General features: G+C 44.1%; 1 protein-coding gene across 1 annotated transcript in view; it reads right to left on the bottom strand.

Moving 5' to 3' along the window:
* Positions 1 to 44: 44 nt before the first annotated feature.
* The window catches only part of PSMD10 (proteasome 26S subunit, non-ATPase 10), a 45,796-nt gene continuing 29,606 nt past the window's right edge, over positions 45 to 16,234 (bottom strand). The window contains exon 6 of the mRNA XM_058847935.1: positions 45 to 166. The gene's annotated coding sequence lies outside the window, so the exon portion shown is untranslated. The remainder of the gene's footprint in view (positions 167 to 16,234) is intronic.

Raw genomic sequence — 16,234 nt, 5'->3', positions numbered from 1 at the left:
AACGTCAATCACATCCACAGAGAGAAACGCTGGAAGGAATGAACTCTTGCTGCCCACCGGAGCTGCCTCAACAGGCACAAAAGCTCATCTCACCAATGGCAACCCCAGCACTTCTGGCATGCGTTCTCCTCAACAGGGGAGTCTGCTCTGTGGAGTTCAAGCATTCCTGAAAAGAAATAGCACTGAGATGCCTTTTTATGATAAGCGTGACATATGGCAACCGAATGTGTACATTGGGGGTTTTTATTTGTTCTCCAGCACAAGTTCCAAAACCAGCTGCCCTACTTTCCTCCCTGTCCTAGAGCTCCTAGGACAGGAGCTCCTGTCTTAACAAGACAATGTTTTATTTTAGCCCTTTCCTACTAACAGGTAAACAGTTGACTCAGCATGCTACAAGCAAAATATGCATATAATAATAATAATAGATTATTTGTATTATTTAATAAAATATTAAATATGCATATAAATTCCCAAAATGCTTGCTTGCTTTTTACCTCCATTCTTCTTACCCTCACTTCTTTGTGCCTTAAATGAGACTAAGGATAAGCAGCCAATTGAAAAATGATGGAACAGCAACCTGCAAGCATTTCTGCTGCATGTTATGCTATGAAATATCAGAGGCCGCTCATTTTCTAATATGTGTACCCTTTTCTTTATGCTGCACTGATATTTGCTATTCAAACACTACAGGTGAAGATCATTTTGTGTGTCAATAGACAGCAAAAATGGCCAAAGGATGCAGGGCATGGAGGAAAGGGTAATCAAGCCTTGCCACTTTATTCCTTTTCCTCTCTCCTGGCCAACTTGAGGGCAGTAAGGCACACCTTTGAGGGAGGAAAAGTTTTGCTCCTGTCTGTGTAGGTAGTTTCTACCTCACTCAATTTTTCTACTGTTGCCAAACCTTTCAAGTGACTGTGGGTTTTATAATACTTTGCTATTTCTTCCAAAGCCACAGCCTTGGGAGTCAGAACATTAAAAATTAATAAATCCCAGCTTTCATGGCAAACACAAACCGAAGGTCATCAGGCCCATTCCCTAATCTCAAAGCTTGTATCACCCTTAATCTCTAATCTGTGCCTTTGAGAATACCATCCTCAGCCCTTTCAGGCCACCTATTTCAGTGCTTTGCTGTCAGCAAGAAACATCTTCCTATTGGCTACCCCTGATCTCCCTGATAGGTGTCAGCCCATCCTAGCTAACACAAGAATTACCCCTTTACTGGGATTGACACTTTAGCTTTCATGTTAATCAACCACAGCTCCTTCAGATTCCTCAAAACGGACATTTTCATCACTTTTGTCACTTCTTTGACTGTCTACAATGGTGCATCTCTTTCATCAAGTGACACATCCAGAGCTGAGAAACAGTGCTTCAGCTCAGCTTTGCTTATTTGACATCATTTCACAGAATCACAAGGTTGGAAGAGATCTTCAAGATCATCGAGTCCAACCGATGCCTTAACACCTCAACTAAATCATGGCATCAAGTGTCATATCCAGCTGTTTTTTAAACACATCCAGGGACGGTGACTCTACCACCTCCCCAGGCAGACCATTCCAGTATTTTATCACTCTTTCCGTGAAGAAGGTTTTGAATCAAGTGTCACTAACAAACCCTTATTTTTATCAGGCTCTGTCACCTGTTTACACCCCAGGACAGCTTTTTACTTCTTTCAACTTTGTTGCAAACATTTATAATGGCTATGTTTTTCTCCCCCCCTCACCATTCCCCTGCTACATCTCTGAATGCGGATAACAATATTGATTTAAATGCAATCAAAGTGAACCTGATGTACAATGAACACTTTGTCCCATGTTGTGCCATACTGTGGCGTGGGCTGCCCCTTTCCCAGGGATGGAGGCCCATTTAAAGGGACACAATTTATGAGTTCAGGAGGAAAAAACAAGTTTGTTCTTCAATTACAGAATTGTGCAGGAGAGCAGAAACTTGGGTCACCCCGTGGAGTTTCTCAGATATTCTGCCAAAGGTGGAACAGGGAGGGAGGTAAAGGACCTCCCTCAGAACCAACTAACTCCTGTCAGCTGACACCCACACAGAAGTTTCACAGGGAGAGATCAGTAGATCTCCACTGTCTGACCATGCTGTGTGGTTTGGCCTGGGGGCAGAGATGCAGGTCTATAACATCACTGGACAGAATAAGCTCCACTGCAAACTATTTTATGTGAAAATTACTCACTACCAAAGCAATCTAAGACATAAAAACTAAATAGGTCATAGGCCATAGGTTACCATGGGTTATACAACAGCATTGATCGCATTGGAGAGGTGGCTGCAAAGGGAACAGAAACTAATAAATGTTTTTATTGCCATGCCAAGCATTTACAACAATGAAGCATGAACGCTGAAGTAAATAAAACCAAGATGGAGAGGGGAGACTAGAAAAATACAGACGAAACAGCAGAAGTCATAGGAAGGTGACATATCATGTTCCACATTTTTACGAATAATTTAGAATACAAAGTGGGGAAGCAATAACAAAAAGTACACTATAAATCATCCAAAGTACCCCTTATTTTCTAGGACTTTCCTTTTTTAAAAGTTTTTTTTTTTGTCAGATTTTTCTCTACAGAGAAAGTTGTGGAAGCCCCATCCCTGGAAGTGTCCAAGGTGGAAGTGTCCAAGGCCAGGTTGGATGGGGCTTGGTCTAGAGTAAGGCATCCCTGCCCACGGCAGGGGGGTTGGAATGAGATGATCTTCCAACCCCAACTATTCTATGATCTCTCCTCTGAAACCAGCAGCTGCCTCACAAGCTTAATTTTAATAGATGGGACAAAAACACTCCGTTACTAATTGCAAAAGGCTTTGATAACGCAATTTATCAATGCAGGGTAAGATACACTTTGATTTGAACAGCCCAAAGTCCGGCCAGACCCACGGGAACGATGCCCCACATCAAGGCAGAGCCCCCGCAACCTCGTCTGCGGAACCAGCCCCGAGCCGTCACCTGCAGGGCTGTGAAAGGCACAGCCACCTCTGTGCCGTCGGCCCATGCACTGTTGCTGTGCTAGGCGCTGTCCTGACCCCGAGTGGTGCCGCGGAGCACACTGTAACCCGCGTCCCCAGCCGGCACTGTCGCCCCCTGCCACGGGCGCCGAGGCTGTTCCCGTGTCTTGCCTGGGAGCAGCTCCGTGCAGCCGCCTGGCTCCACACTCCCAGCGCACGGTGCCCCCGAGGCCAGACCCTGCCTGGAGGGGAAATGCCGGACCCCTCCGGCTACCCGCGGGCACCCGCGGCGCGGCCAGCCCGGGGCGGGGGCAGGAGGGGAGCGGCACCTCCGCCCGCTCCAATCGCCGCCCGGCCGGCGAGCGAGGTCCGGCAGGCACCGGTGTGTCCCGTACGGGGGCTGAACGCGGCACACGGACACGGAGCGCTCGTACCGTGCCCAGCTCGGGGCTGCGCTCCCGTCCCTTCCACACACCGGTGCTGTGCCCAGCACGGCAAAGCCCCGCAGCCCTTACCTGGCCTGAGCGGCGTGGGGTGGGAGCGGGTTGTCCCGGGGCGGGGCTATCCATCCCGGGGCGGGGCTATTCATCCCGGGGCGGGGCTATCCATCCCGGGGCGGGGCTATTCATCCCGGGGCGGGGCTATCCATCCCGGGGCGGGGCTATTCATCCCGGGGCGGGGCTATCCATCCCGGGGCGGGGCCATCATCCCGGGGCGGGGCCATCCATCCCGGGGCGGGGCTATCCATCCCGGGGCGGGGCCATCATCCCGGGGCGGAGCTATCCCGGGCGGGGCCGTGCCCATCCCGCGCTGCAGCCACGCAGAAAAGCAGGGTCGGAGCAGGGGCGCGGTCAGGCAGGACCCTGAGGTGTCAGGCGGGGCAGGTCAGCGGGACCTGCGAGGGGCACAGTGAGGTTGGAGGCAGCCTGGGTTGGGAATTCTTTCGGTCTTGCCGAATACTGTTACTGCATATTAAGATAAAGTAATAAGTGCCACCGACGTCTCAGCCAGGGCACGACCCACATTGGAAAGGCAAGATGTTAGGAGAGGTGTAAGGTGTTAGAAGAGCAGATATAATTTATTAGGTATTCGGAGACGAGGTGTAGGCAGGAAGGCCACCCCAGCCCCAGCGCTCTGTGTGAGGCACCTCCAGGGCTCGGAGCAGCCCGGCAGTCGGAGCAGGCAGAGCTGCCTCCTTCTGAAATAAAACCTGTCCCTTTCCCTCGGTCTGTGCCGGGGGACAGGAGGGAGTGAAGAGGGATGCTGGGGAACGAGCGCTATTCCAGTGTTCAACTCAGGCAGGTAACCAAGAATGAACCCGCTCAGCCCCTGTTCTGACCCAAACCAGCAACAATTTAAGCTCCAAGCTAGGATTTGAAGGTATATTTCCAGCAATTCCAGTTGTTGGGATTTCTACTCCCTGCTGTTTACCTCGGTAACTCAACCTAGACTTGTGACGCTGCCCTTCTCAGTGCCTCCGCAGCCCCGTAGAGCACCAGGGCACTGCTTCCAGGAAGACACAGTAATGGATACATTAGATAAATCTTAGATGGGGAGGAAAAATCAGGAGGCTCCAGGAGACCTAGGGAATGTGCCTGCCTCCCTAATTCCCCAGGGGTAGTTTACAACGTGCCAGTGCCACGTTAGGAGAAAAGCAGTGCATCCCTGAAAGGATGCAGTGCCCAGGCATTGAGAGCAACACGCAGCTGTTGGCTGTCCCTACTGTCCCGACCAGCCGCAAACACGGCAGCTCCCCCAGTTTTCATCTTCTACAACAGAGAAGGCTGAAGCAAAACCAGTCACACTTTGACATCACTAAGAGTTTGAATTTCTGGCTGCAGTCAAGGCTTCTGCATCAAGTGGAGGCAGGAACAAGAGCTTAGTGTAGGGTTTTTTCCTGGCCACTCCTGTTCTATCCTAGACAAAAACGTGACTTCGGAGTGAGTAAATACAGTCACATGGGGACTTTACAACAGCGTGTAAAATCAGTGAAGAAATGTGTTTTATTATCACAGCCTGTGCCTTTCATGCTTTTCACACATTTCAGTCTTAATATTTTCAGGAGAACAACTGGCAGAAATCAAGTAAAACACTAAAATAGTAGGCAGAGGTGGGAAAAAAATTGGATTTACTTGATGATTTCTATTTAGGCTTTCATGGTTCATATCCTAAAATGAACTGCTGATTCAAATCTAAGACTTGGGCTATTAAGCTTAAAGCATCAGGAGGTGATCTGAGTCTGAGAGGTGCTTGATTGCTGCCTGCCCATTCATTATGACTTTTGTCTTCCAGAGCAACTGCTCTGTGTACTGAAGCCCTGTTTCCTGCAAAGTGGCTGGACATCACCTGCTGATTGGCAGTAGAGAGTAAATATTTTGGTTTGGTATTTTGGTGGTTTTGTTTTGGTTTTTTGTTTGTTTGTTTGTTTTTGTTTTTACTTCCATGTGCATCCTCTGCTTTTGCTTTATTAAACTGCCTATATATTGACCCATGGGTTTTTTCCATCTTCTTTTCCTCTACTCCATCTTGTCCTGGTGAGGAAGACCAGGTGGTGATAGAGCAGCTTGGTGAGCACCTGGCATCCAGCCTAAGGTAAACCAGTGACCAAAAGGTTTGTTCTTTCATATTCCAAATACAGTGAAAAGTCCTTCAAAACCCACACAACTTTTCAGAGTACAATGTGGGACTCCCCTTTAGATGAGGTGCATCTCTAGCTCAGATGAACAATCCTTTTGATATCTCACCTATGTTGGGACCTCTGCAAGTACAGCCATAGCACTCCCCATTATACTATCATTCTATGCTGTCATTTTTCTTAACTCAAATCCCATTAAGCCTAGAATATTTTCAGTATTTTTAGCTGTGACTTTCAAAAGGCTGCCAAAAGATAGCCAAAAAATATATATCAGTGTGATTAATGCTCTCTTAGAGGAACCAAACGTGGAAGCATGACAAAATCACCAGCTATCTCATTGGGGGTTTTCATTCAAATTTTTGCAACCCCAGAATTTCTTCCCCAGCTACATGACTGCAATGCTAAAATTACTAAAAGCATCAAGGGAAGAACATGTTGCTTTGGAGGTGCCATATACTTCCCCCTGTCTTATCACAAAAATATTCTACTGAAAACAAACTGCTTCTCAGTTTTGTTTACTGGGTGTTAAGATTTTGGTTCACGGCTTGCCAGAATAAACAAACAGATAAAATCCCCACTCCACTAGGACAAATGTTCCACCAGCAAACCATAAACATAACTGTAGACTCCAAAGGAGAAAAACAATGTGTGATATTTTGATAAACGTGTGTATGAGCAGGGTCCTACTTCTACCTGCAAGAACTAGGCATCTAGGACTGGATAGGAGCAGGATAGCAACATATATCTTTAGACACATCCTTTGCAGTCCTGCTGTATGTCTTACTTGGTTAGAGATGGTGTCCTGGGGTGACTTTATGATACTGGTATCCCCAGTTGTCTGGTTTATGTTATATATTAAGTTCTGCACCTTTAAGACTGGCTTTGAGAGCAAGAGAGGGGGAAGAAGAAGCCGCAGTTTGTGTTAAAGAAAAACATCACTCCCACACATCTCGCTCCTGGACTGTGGTGTCTGCAGCACAGACAGACAGCAAGACAGAGCTTCTCTCTGGCTTTTAGTTACTTTTAGCTAGCTGAGGCAGAGGAGTTCCCTGGACCTTTGTTTTTTTTCCAATTTTCTTGAATCTGTGCAAGCCTGCTCTGGACTGAACACCCAGCCAAACCCCGGGAGCTCACGCCTTTGGCCCACCGGGGCCTGGGCCTCGGCACTTTCCAGCGCCGGAGGGACTGATAAGAACCTGTGTGGGCCAAGCTACACCACATGAAAAGGACTTTTCTTCCTAGATTTGCCATCCCATAGAACAGCGAGAGGTTTTATTATTTAATATTATTCAATTTCTGTTAAATAAACAGCTTTTTCCACTTCTCTCCAAGGAATTTTTTTTTTCCCTTTCCCAGACCAGTTGGTGGGGAGGGGGCATTTCCCTGGGAAACCCCCATTTGCCTAATTTGTTCTAAACTAGGACAGATGGTAAGTCATGTAATAGCCAAAATTCAGCAAGTAAAATTCACTGCAGGTCAAGTGACACTACATGGAGATCATCCAGTTTAAACCAGCTAAGAACCTGGCTTTATTTGGCACTGTGGACCTCAGTTTTTACTGATGAAACAATACTGTTCTAACAAAAAACTGAGGCTCCGTGTCCTTTCTACCTTTTTAAGGTATAAGTCTGTATTGGTTGGCAGCAAAAACTATATTTTTGCTACCATCTTACTCAGCAGTTCAAGATGACTTTTTTCTTTTAATGTAATAAGAGTTTGAAAAGAGAAATTGGCTCATGTCTCAGGGAACTTTCAGAGAGACTTACAAATCATGTAGCCCAAGTCATGGGAAAGATGTTACTAATTGCTTACAGCAGCAAAGCCAACAGTTTTTGTAGGGTCACATCCATCCCAGTGACAGAATGGGATGGCAAAGTGCACACAGCCATCCATGGCTCAAGCAACACGAGGGGTTTGAGTCTGCACCAGGTACAGGATGAGGTCCAGACTCCTCTCTACTGAAGAGATGGTTACTAAAGGTGAGGTTTCCCCTGTGGAAGAGAGAAACGCAGGCTACTCCTGTAGAAAAGCAAATGGAAGGGTTTCTACATGCATGAGATAAACCAGCATGGATTGTTTTTGTACTGCTCTGGTGCAATACATTTATTTCTGGCCAGTCTGAAACCAGCACAGAAAAGGAAATACCATGCAGTTACTCATATCACCACTGTCACTCCAGGTTTGCTGTGCTGAACTGAGGCTTTAGACTAGATACATGCAAAAAGCATCCTGAGAAATCTGTTATTTGACTTGCAACAAATGTAGTAACCCAACTTACAGCAGAAGACAACACACAGCAGAAAGTATCTTATCAAAGAGAGACAATTAGCAAACTTTACCATTTTCAGACCAAAATGTGCTATTGATGATTAAGTGATACTGCCTGATGTCCCTTCCACACACTGTTCCATCCCTGCCCTCTGAATGCCCTGCGGGCTCCCTTCTTGTCAGCAGGAAGCCCTGAGAGGTACATGTTTGCTGTTAACTGGCTTTAAAATTGAACTGTGTTGTAACAGGAAATAATACAGTCTCTCCTGTTGGGAACACATCCTGGCATTCCTTTGAAGCAAGCAAACAGTAAGTCTTCTCTTATATAGAGGTTTCCTTGAAATATTAGTGAGTTTGCTGCCCCTCTTGCAGTCCAAACCACATTTAAGAAATGGATGTCTCTTTGGTTCTGACAGGATGTCCTAAGTAAAGACTACACTGCTGCACAGTACCATGCAAGGAAAGGTAGCACAGCTAGTGTAATAAAGCTAGTTCACAAGATACAAAAACAGGAGTAGATTTTTCTCTTCATAATGAGAACTTTGTAGCTAGATTACTGAGCAAACTCCAGTGAAAAAAAGTGAAGGATAAAATTACCTACGGTGGCACAACCTTCCCCACAGCTGCTGTTTTACCACCAGCACAGCCTGTTGCATTTCATTATGAGAAGGCTTGTACAAGCAAGGCACCAGCATCCTGGAGAGCCAGGACATTCCAACCAACCCTTCAACCTCTGGGGTAAGCAGAGGCTGGATTTGTTTAAGGATCTGTCATGCAAAATAGCAAATCTAACCAGAAATGCTGTTTAGCAATATGAAACCATGCTTTGCTCCAATACAAGAGTCAGCACACAAGCATTTCAGGTCCATAAGACTACTTGTCACAATCAGCACTGCACATGGTCAACTCTGGAATTTCTTTTCTGAGCTAAAAGTCCACATTTTCCAAGTTATTTTTTAAGTACTCTAAGTAAACACCTGAAAACACTACTCAAATGGGTTTCAAAACTGCTTATATAGGCATAATTTCAATGAAGCAAATGCATTTGTTATCTAGTGCCTTAACAAGCAGTCAAAGCAGAAAGGTCAATTCTTAAGAATAAGTCTTTAAAAAGGAAAAGGGAGCCTTAGTTTGAAGATGATTTCTCATTATGAAATATCAGAATGTTTTTCCCTGACCCCATAGAACAGGTACCCCTTCTTTTCCTCCCTGGTTCCATCAATCCAAGCAAGGTTGAAACACTCACCGAAGTACATTGCCATCTCAAAAGGGTACAAGAAGGTTTAAAGCCACTAATGTACATAAAGCTTTTGTATTGAAAAAAAAAGGCTATCAAAACAGGCTGTTTACTTAACATGTATGGAATAAACCAGAACTCTGCCAGACTTTTATATTATTAAAACATGAAAAAAGACACCTAACTGCATTATGCTGATACTTATTTAGAGGAAATATTGCTTTTGCTATATTTGATTTGAGGGACTACTGAACAAGATGAGTGCAGCTTACAGGAATAAGATCACAAAAATAGCATTTTCTAAGGAAACAGGAAAGATTTGCTGATGTTCTTTGCAAGTATAAATTAAGCTGCTACATAAGGGGTAACAAATTAAACGTATTTTAAAACTGTCACATGGATTTGTGCTCAGTCACAACTAAAAAAGTCCTTTTTAATTGTCAAGAGCCAGCCCTTTTATTCAACTCCCATACAATTTGATTATCTATTTGTTCAGTTCATGTCCTAAAACATTTGCAAGAAATGTAAGCACCCTATGAATGGCATTTGAACTGCAAGAGAGAATGTATTGTTCAAATAAATTTATTTCTAGAACTTAGCAACTGTCAACTATATTATTACTATTACTATTACTATTACTATTACTATTACTATTACTATTACAATGTTGAAGTAGGAATACTAGGAAAAGGCATTGCCCTGTTTGGCTTAAAAGTCCAAACTGCAAGCAGCTGTTAATAGTTTTTAGTCCTTTATAATGGTTACATATTCAAGGTCACTGTGTGCTTCAGTAGGGTTGTACTTTTTTAAAAATAAAAATTATGTAAGTCATTGATTTTCTTTCTGATTTTTGTTCTTTTAGTGTATACTTCGAACTATTTTAAGATTTTTTTTTCCCCCTTGCAATCCACAGGATAGAAGCAGCCTTTCCTTAATGAAACTGACCTTTCCTGTCATTATTCACCATCACCATGCCCAGAGGTAGAAATGTAGGGGAAACCATTAACTATTGCATGGGTCATGATAAATTTGACAGTCCTGGTGCACCTTAGGTCAGTGTCTCCGATCTGTGACATATTTTAATGATTAAACACAAAGGCTAAACAGCAACTTTCTACAGCACATATGCTCAGTGGTGCCATCTTCCTCACCAGGTCTCAGCCCTGCTCCCACAGCAGCGTGCATGCGGATGGCTCCAGTGCTGCAGGAATCTCACTGACACCACAGGACTCAAATCCAAGCTGGAAGCAATCATTTGTAAGGTCAGGGGCTTCCTGTCCCAGGAAGACACTCCAATTACATGTAATTACTGTTAGCAAGGTACAACCACTCTAATCTATCTGCTACAGGTCAATTGTCATCTGGGGTGTGACTTGCCTCCCAAAATACCAGTCAGCCCAAACCAGCTTTAATAGACATTGGCCTTGATGGATGCCAAACAGAACAGTCCCAGCTGACTATAATATGATACATGACACAGAATGAAAAGGGGCAGAATGAAAAGCTGATGCTAATTAAATACCAGTCACATCGGTGGTGCTGATGGATAAGTCCCTGAACTGGGTTTTAAGCCGTTCTTTCTTTCTGGGGGCTGTCTGCTTATAGAATTGGAAGCTTTTCAGCATTTCATAGGCTCCAAGAACGTTATCACTTATTGAACATAATAGAAAAGGCCACCCAGTAGGAGTTTTACATCATCTCTGGCACAGAATCAGTACTCAGTGCTTGGGAAGGAAAAGAGCAAAGAAAGAGCCCACCTGCATTTCTAATAGTTTTACAAAGCCATTTCATTCTTTGGGAAAGCCTGTACAAGCCTGTGATTTTTTGCTTTTTTCTTGTGAGAGTGGGAATTACAGGGTAGTTTATACCAAGACTGATGCAGCAAGTGGAATGTTCTGCAGATGCAGGGGCATGAGGAGCCGGGCCGGACGAGGGGAGGCTGCTGCAGCACGGGGTGTTCTCCTGGCACGGGGCTTCATGAAAGACACCGCCCGGGCACTGCAGCACCTCCTGTGTGGCACGGGCACATCCAGCCACAACACGGGAGCAAGGACACAGCCACACGCGGCTGGTTACAGGACACAGCCGGGCTGCGGGACACGGATGTGTGCAATGTGCCACCACCGCCGGCCGTGGGCCAGGGCTTCACCACCGAGACGGGTTTGCACAGCTGCAAAACCCTGCTGCGGCGGGGGAAGGCGTGACAGGGATGTAAATGTGCCAGGCTGGACTGCCCCACGGCTTTTGTTAGCTCGTTTGAATCAAACTGCTCTCTACAACTGGATTAGATTGTTGATTTTCAAAGGTTACACCCTACACACTATTAAGATTAATATGTTTTTAAGATTACTTCATCTGAAGTCATCTGAGCTATTGCTTTCCCAGCTGCTCCCACGATGTACAAGGCCACCACGACAGTTTCATTTTGCATTACTTCCCCACACTTTGCAAATTCAGTGCCCACTTGATCACTGAAGGATAACAAGTGCTTCCAAAGAATTTGAACAGCAGCGTGTAACAAAGTGGGGCTACAGGATCTGAGTCCCAATCAGTTGATGAATAACTTTGGTTGCCTGTCACAAGCAAGTCAGAGGCAGGACAAAACAAGTGCTTAGGTTTATCTCAGCTGGTGTCCTACAATTTTGCATTCAGGATTGCTGATCCTCTGCTCCACAACTTCATCACATCATCATGTTGCCATACTCAGTATAATGAAAATAATTAAGACAAGCCTAATGAGATTATTAGCAAAGCAGGAAAGGAAGCATCTTATAATTTTTCCTGAGAATTAAAACCAAGTAAACAAGTAACGTTTTCCTGGGAATCAAAAGGAAAAGTCTCATGAAGCCAGGCACAAAGCAAGCAGCTGCTCTTGGTTCACTTCACGTTAGCTTGTTCACCTTAACATACTGCAGCATTTCCAAAGCATTGCCCAGCTTTTGGGAACCCAGAGTTTCCCAAGGAAACTGCCCCATCATATACCACCTCAAGAAACCAGTGCCAGAGCAGTCTGGGAAGCTGGCTGCCAGCAGGCAGAGCCAGGCTCCAGCTGCAGCTATGGCATTTCTGCTGGGAGAACAACAGCTGGGGCAAAACCAGCTATACAACCATTAATTAATAATTAATGACACATACAAATATTATTCTCCCCAAGAAAAATAGTCACACAGTCCCACTAAATTCAGGCTCCTTCAGAGGACAGATGAGTTGCAGAGCCTGGATTCAGAAACAGCTTCTCAGCTCCATCCAGGGACCAGTTATGTGAATTAAAAAAAAAGGGCAAAGCAATGCTCAGACCCAGAGGCTGCTTTAGTCTCTCTCCTAAACCAGAGCATGCCAAAAGCAAAGAGATTTGTAGCAATACATGGAGTAGGGAGCAGCTGAGGTCAGCACTGAGTATAAGAATTTCCTTGAAACAGTGAGAATTAAAAAACAGGCTATTTTTTAAAATAAAAAATGACATCACCTTGTAGTCATTTGACACCATGAACTGTTGTGTTTGAAAGCATGAAACACACCCTTTTAACATCAAGGTACCTGAACCCTCCATTTCAGAGACAGCAGGAGCAGGAAGAAAGCCTAGAGTTTAACCCAACTGCATGAATTTTATGCCAGGTTTTAATATGGCAGAGTAATGCTAAAATTACATTATCATATCTGTTAAGACAAGCAGCCACCATAAAATTATGCAGTTCTGTGCACTTTTAAGCTGAAAGCATTTTTCATTTTAGACAAGGACAACAAATGCTGCCAAACTGAAATAACAAAACCACTTAATAGTTTTGAAAATTGTTAATCTACGAAACTGCAAACAATTATTAGAAAAAAGACCTTTCCCTCCGATAAGGTTGATATACAATTTAATCCCCAGATCCTCAGAGTGAATTTTCCTTATTTTCCTTTTTTGTTGTGTTTGGTTGTTGTTTTGCTTTTGGTTTTTTTTTTGTTTTTGTTTTTGTTTGATTAGCTTCAATTGTGAAACTACATGAAAGAGAGAAATGTCAAAAGAAAAAAAGACATAAGCAGAGCTAATCATATGAAGGGAAAAGGTTATACAGCCAATGCAAATCCAAGGGAACAGCAATGGTGCAAAGGCAGAATCATTTTACTGTGATTTGCCATCCAGGGAGAGCTTGCTTTGACTTTGACACTTGAGCTACAGAGCAGAAATGGATTCTCTGATGTTGGCACTTTATGTTAGAAAGTCATTCTTTATCCTGCATCCATCAGGGCACTCGTGGTGCTCAGCTCACCTGCGCACAAGGTGTTTAAATTTACCATGTGTATTAACACAACAACTGCTGCAGAACCATCCCCTGCTTCTGCAACAAAACTCCTTCCAGCACTTCCATCATCCTGGTCCAGCACAATCCAAGGCAGTCTAATCCCCAGGTATGCGGATGCTACACCAGCATCCCCAGGAGGTCTGGGGCAGCACTGTGAGCAGCTGTTTCTCTGCTTTTAATTTTTTCTCAGATCAGAAGGTAGGAAATACCAGAGAAGTGTTCCTGTAAACCCAAAAAGCCTGAGCCAGATCCACAGATTTGTCCAGATGCTTACATTCACATCAATTTCACATGGAACTTGGTGACCAAATACACACTGCTGTGGGTATAGGTGTCACAGTTCTATTGCAAGGTGTTGCACACAAACAAATACTTTTGAGTGCAGCAGGCATCAGTTTCCTAAAGTGATACAAGATAAGAAAATTTTCTACATGGTCTGTGTCTGTCAAAGAGGCTGGATCTCCTCCCCACCCTGCTCACCTGTGTGGAGGCCAACGCAGTGCACAGGCAGGCAGATGCACCCCAGGAGCATCCTCCATGGCAGGACAAGAGCAGTTGCTTCACCTCATTTCAGTGCTTGTTTTTCTTTTTCCCCCACCTGAAAGAGGAAGGCTTGTTGGATGAGGATTTTGCTCTAGGAAACTCTGGCTTTTGAATATCTAAAAGAAAAATAGACCTTCTTTCTGCAGTGAGAAAAGGGACAATATTAAAAAAAAAGACCATTCTAGACTCTTTTCAAGGAAATGGAATTATGCTTTTTGATAATAAACTGTGCTCATTCTGGGGATTGAATACAGGGGGTTAGGTGTATTTCTGAACAAATTACTTTGAAGTGGCAAGCCTTGGTGCTCTCCTCAGAAGAGTTTATATTTTTGTTACCTTACTCTCTACAAGATTAAAAATAACAGTAATTTTAGTAATTAACTTTTAGGCTGCAAACACTCAACAAAAGCTTATAAATATTTTTTAAACCACAAACAAGGCTGTGCAATAAGCAAGCAAACTGTACTGTACATTTGAAAATCAACCTAATGATGGATTTAGAGGCTTAAGCAACTCTTTCATTTCACTTGTTTGAATCTTTAATTACACACTTCTCTTCGTCCTCAGCCATCAGTTGTGATACTGAACTAGAGAGCTTTATAAATCATTGGGTTAGACTGGATTTAGTGTCGTCACACAATTACAGATTTAGCTTATTTCAGGAAGACAGAGCAGTTGGAACACTGCTGAGTTTTGTCAAGAAAAACATGGAATTCTACACAAAGTTTTAAAATTAGGTTTCAGGCCAACAGAAGCAACTCCTAAATATCCTGGCAGTGCTTTGTCTGGATGATGCTGCTGCCTTGCTTGGGGTTTGCCTCTGGCCTTCATTTTTTAATGACTGACACTTCTATTTAGAGAGTGAATAATGGGAGCTGCTTGAAAGGGAACATTTCTGAATACATTTCAGTGCATACAGACTTGAGTCACAAGGTCTGTTAACACACAGCTCCTGGTAGTGGCCCCTTCCCTTTTATCTCAAGATAGGAGTCTTTTTTCCACCCATGGCAAAGTGACTGCTGTGCTGCTGCACTCTGGGCTGTTCACGCCTCTTAGCTGAGCAGTACAAGTTGTCCCACTTTGTTGTCCCACTGTAACTTAAAACATCAAACCAAAGCAGATTTTGTTTTCTATGTTCAGCTCTCCTGAACAGGCAGTGCTGCTCTCCAAGAGCAATGAGTTAGAAGCAAAGTCAGCAGCTGACAGGTACCATCTATTATCTTCACAGGAGAGTAACTCTGGAAGGCCTGCAAGATTAGTGCTGGGGAACCTCTGGTTTGAGTGACATGAGCCCCAGGTGGGTAACAGTCAAATATAAACACTCCTGCTGTTCAGAATTCTCTGTAAAACAGAATTATGGTTGTAACTTTTAGCTATGAGCTATATCCATTCTCTAACTGGTAATCGTAGCCCTTCATCCCAAACCTAAAGGGGCACATGTTGATACAGAATTTGTATTCTTGGCCCCGGTTCTCTGGCCAAACTGAGCATTTCACCCTCCAGGAATGTAGTTTTGTCATTTTCTAAATTGGCAAAAAGTGAATGTGACAAAGCAAAAATACATACTAGCAGAGGGAGCTTTAAATGCCAGAGAAAGGACTCGGGTGTTGATAAATGAGAGGGAATTAGAGGACACTGATACCCTGGCAAAGATGCAGGATCATGCAGGTGCTGACTTACTCAGCAGGTTTTCTGCATCTTCTTGAAAATTGCTATCTTATGCAAAGGATCGAGGCTCTGTGACCTACCAGTATCCTGGGTATTATGGAGCTGCCCCAGGCAACCACTGAAATGTGTCTGTAGGTTGTCTAATGTTCAGATCATTTGCACTCATTCATATTAAACGACTAAAAATCAACAACAGCTCCCATTTTAGGCTTTGGGGAAAGCCAGTGAGAACTTCTTATGAGTGCTTATGACCCTTCCATGCTTCCTCAGTGAAGGTTAATCTAAATGCTTTTCCACTTTTGAAAGAAATCTGAATTTTAATTTCAGTCTTTCAATGTACATATTCCTTTTTGGACTCTGGGTCTCCTGTGATTCTTGGACAAGACATTTAACAGTTCCAAGACTTGCCCTTCCCATAGTTAAAAGACAGGCACTACCCACTCTGTGGGAATGTTGTGTGAAGTGCTGACATCAGTCAGGACTAAGGAGAAGACATCTCCAAAACTTTTGGAGATGGCTCATATAAAATATCACCAAACCCTGCCATCTGCCCAGAGATTGTTCAGGCATCTGCCATGCACAGAAATATCGGACAGAATAAACAGTCCATAAACCTGATACCAATAGTAAAGG

This window comes from Poecile atricapillus, chromosome 12 (assembly GCF_030490865.1).
Source record: "Poecile atricapillus isolate bPoeAtr1 chromosome 12, bPoeAtr1.hap1, whole genome shotgun sequence".
Classification (NCBI taxonomy): Eukaryota; Metazoa; Chordata; class Aves; order Passeriformes; family Paridae; genus Poecile; species Poecile atricapillus.
The sequence above is the reverse complement of the archived record's forward strand: the minus strand, read 5'-3'. Positions and strand labels throughout refer to the sequence as shown.